Source organism: Bubalus bubalis, chromosome 13, assembly GCF_019923935.1.
Source record: "Bubalus bubalis isolate 160015118507 breed Murrah chromosome 13, NDDB_SH_1, whole genome shotgun sequence".
Classification (NCBI taxonomy): domain Eukaryota; kingdom Metazoa; phylum Chordata; class Mammalia; order Artiodactyla; family Bovidae; genus Bubalus; species Bubalus bubalis.
Genome location: NC_059169.1, coordinates 67,064,859 through 67,068,897, shown reverse-complemented (window position 1 = coordinate 67,068,897; position 4,039 = coordinate 67,064,859).

Below are 4,039 nucleotides of genomic sequence, written 5' to 3'. Positions count from 1 at the left end.
TTTAATAAAATGACATTTAATTTGATCTCCATCAGATAATTCTTATAAAATGAGTCTTCAGTTTATAGTCTATACTAACTTCAGCTGGTATAGTAGTTCTTATTTCAATACTTTTTTATAAAAGGAGAGAGTCAAAATCATACTCTAAGATAATACATGTCAGGGACTTCCCTGGTGGTCCAATGGTTAAGACTTCACCTTCCACTGCAGGGGTACAGGTTTGAACCCTGATTGGGGAACTGCAGCCATGAAATTAAAAGATGCTTACTCCTTGGAAGGAAAGTTATGACCAACCTAGAATAGAATATTTAAAAGCAGAGACATTACTTTGCCAACAAAGGTCCGTCTAGTCAAGGCTACGGTTTTTCCAGTGGTCATGTATGGATGTGAGCGTTGGACTGTGAAGAAAGCTGAGCGCTGAAGAATTGATGCTTTTGAACTGTGGTATTGGAGAAGACCCTTGAGAGTCCCTTGGACTGCAAGGAGATCCAACCAGTCCATTCTGAGGGAGATCAGCCCTGGGATTTCTTTGGAAGGAATGATGCTAAAGCTGCAACTCCAGTACTTTGGCCACCTCATGCGAAGTGTGGACTCATTGGAAAAGTCTCTGATGCTGGGAGGGATTGGGGGCAGGAGGAGAAAGGGACGACAGAGGATGAGATGGCTGGATGGCATCACCGACTCGATGGACGTGAGTCTGAGTCAACTCCAGGAGTTGGTGATGGACAGGGAGGCCTGTCGTGCTTTGATTCATGGGGTCGCAAAGAGTCGGACACAACTGAGCGACTGAACTGAACTGAACTGAACTGGGGAACTTAGATCCCACATGCCTTGCAGCCAAAAATCCAAAACATAAAATAGAAGCAATGTCATAACAAATTCAATGAAGACTTTAAAAATGAAAAGTGAAAGTGAAAGTGAAGTCACTCAGTCGTGTCTGACTCTGCAACCCCATGGACTGTAGCCCACCAGGCTCCTCCATCCATTGAATTTTCTAGGCAAGAGTACTGGAGTGGGTTGCCATTTCCTTCTCCAGGGGATCTTCCTGGCCCAGGGATCAAACCCAGGTCTCCCACATTGTGGGCAAACGCTCTACCATCTGAGCCACCAGGGAATCCACATCAAAAAAACTTTTTAAAAATAGCATGCGGTCATACTATTACTTTTCTATCACCACTTAGAGCTTTGAATGAATGATGTAGCATTTCTGGGCTATTCATATTTATTAGTCTTCTCTCTCCAACTAGATTACTAGTTCTTAACAGCAACAAAATCTTTTACTTCTCTTGTATCCTCAATGAGTAACTAGTATTGGATTGGTCGCACAATTAGCAATCAAATTATTTTTGGTTGATCGACTAGTCTTTTTCTTAAAAGTCACATATGGCTATATGATTTCATTCCTTTCTGCCAATTTGAATACATTTCAATTTAAACAAATTGTATATATGGAAATTTGGATTTGCTTTTAAAAAAGAAAGAGAGCAGTGATTTAATTTCAAATAGGATATAAGATTCCTATTAATGAGCACTATCCATCACAGAATTTAAATGCATAAATGCATATACCTATAATGGTACAGGAATATATTGATTGCAAAGTCAAATGTGGTTGTACTCTGATAGATTGCTATTCCATTAAGTTTCAGCACTCTAATGATTTTTGAAAATATCTATGTGCTGCTTGATAATTCTATTACCTTATCACCCATCTTGGATTCAGATGTCACGTCACTATAATTTTAATAGTTACTTGTTTAAAAGCTCTCATTTTATTTTATTTTTACCTTTTATTACTGTATAATACATACATAAAAGTACATGGGTCACAGTGTCCAGTCCAGTGAATTTTCGTAAAGAGCATGCCCCCACCCCTGGAATCCCACCCAGGTATGGAAATAGAACGTGGCCAGTATCCCTGAAGCCTCCCACCTCTCCTCTCCAGGCTTATCCATCTCTCAACTTCTCAAGTCGTAGATTAGTTTTGCTTGCTTTTGAATTCATTTGGTTTTAAAATTTGCTTGTTTACTGGTAGCCATTTAAAAAAAATAGAAAGATTCAGATTTCTATCTTCCCTGCTCCACCCCATCACACAAAAAGATACCTGGGGATATATTTCCTTTTTTCTTTTTAAAAGATGAATTTAATGATGCAGTTCATGATCTCAATCATGTCGTGGGCATCATTAAATCTGCCTTTCTTCTGACTTCCTAATGGGCCTCCGATGCTTTTTTTCTCTCCCACCCTTTCATAAAAGCCTTGAAAGTTTCTTAATCTTTCTGCCCACACATTCCTTCCAGGGACTGCTGTCCTTTCCTGTCCCTAGCAATGCTCAGGCGTGCTCCAGCATGCACCCACCTTCTTTCATATTCTCAGAGAGAGATCACTCTCTCTCTTTCAAGATGAACTCCTCTGTCTTCCTTTGTGAGTGCCCTGTATGGCTGTACTTTTTCCTTTCTTAAAAAAAAAAAAAATCCCGTATGTATTAATTATAGAGTGTTGCTTAAATTTCTAAAGATTCCTGAGGCACTTCCAAGCATTTAATAATTCTCATTTCACTTGGCTGATTAGTTTTCTTCTTAAAATGTTAAGTCTAGGAATGACGGCTTGTACTGCTCTGGGATGAGTGTTCATCAGTTTTTACGACGTCAAGTTCAAGTGGACGTGGGTGCCTTCTTTTCTCTTCTTCTCCTTCACTCCCCCATCCCTTTGTTCAGAGGCACACTGAGATTTCTTTGGCTGGGGCTCCGTTCTCTGCTGCTAACATTTCTTTCTCTGACTAAAGAACCATTTGGATAGACCATGTGCTTGTTTCCCAGAAGAGGCCTAGAATAACTCTCCCCAAGGAAATATTTTGAGCACTTTAAAGAATTTGAAGAATTGAAAACTCTAAGTACGTCTCACATTCCTGATTCACTTGAACTCTTGGGGATGCAGGACATTATATAAAGTTCTTGACTAGAAGACAGGAAACGTGTTTTTATCTTGGGCAGGCAGCTAACCAGCTATAGGCTCTCAGGCAGGTCATCTCTTGGCATTTTCTTCATCTGTGGGATTGGGCTATGGGGATTGTCAGCGGATGTGGGGAGAGGAGCTACTTAGTTGCCCTGGGGACACCGATGAATCTATAAGGGTGCGTATTTTCATGATCCTAAATATAACAAGTGAAATTACTCAAAAATCTTGGGTTTTAGAGATTCATGGAGGCTTCATTGAAAAAGCACTGTGTGAGAACATGGGCTTAAAAATGTGGCAAAGACTGAGCAAGAGTGTCTTTAGAATATCCAAGAACCTTAATTAATCATCACCAAAAGAGGCAAGAATGTAAAATGGGAAAGACAGTCTCTTTAGCAAGTGACACTGGGCAAGCTGAACAGCTGCGTGTAAGTCAATGGAGTTAGAACACATCCTCACACCACTCATAAAAATAAACTCAAAGTGGCTTCAAGACTTAATCATAAGACATAACACCATAAAACTCCTAGAGGAGAGCATGGGCAAAACATTCTCTAACATAAATTGTACCAATATTTTCTTAGGTCAGTCTCCCAAGGGAACAGAAATACAAACAGAAATAAACAAATTGAACCTAATCAAACTTACAAGCTTTTGCACAGAAAAGGAAACCATTTTAAAAAAAAGAAAGAAAACAAAAAGACAACCTACAAAACGGGGGAAAATACTTGCAAATTATACAATAGAGAAAGGCTTAATCTCCAGAATATACAAACAGCTCATACAACTCAACAACAATAAAAAGCCAACAGCCCAATCAATAAATGGGCAGAAGACCTTAATAGACATCTCTCCAAAGAAGACATACAGTCGCCAGTAGACACATGAAAAAATGCTCAACAGTGCTAATTATTGGACTTCCCTGACAGCTCAGTTGGTAAAAAAAATGCAAATCAAAACTACAGTGAGGTACCACTGCACTTGGCAGAATGGTCATCATTAAAAAGTCTGCAAATAATAAATACTGGAGAGGGTGTGGAGAAAAGGGAATCCTCTTACACTATTGGTGGGAATGTAAGTTGGT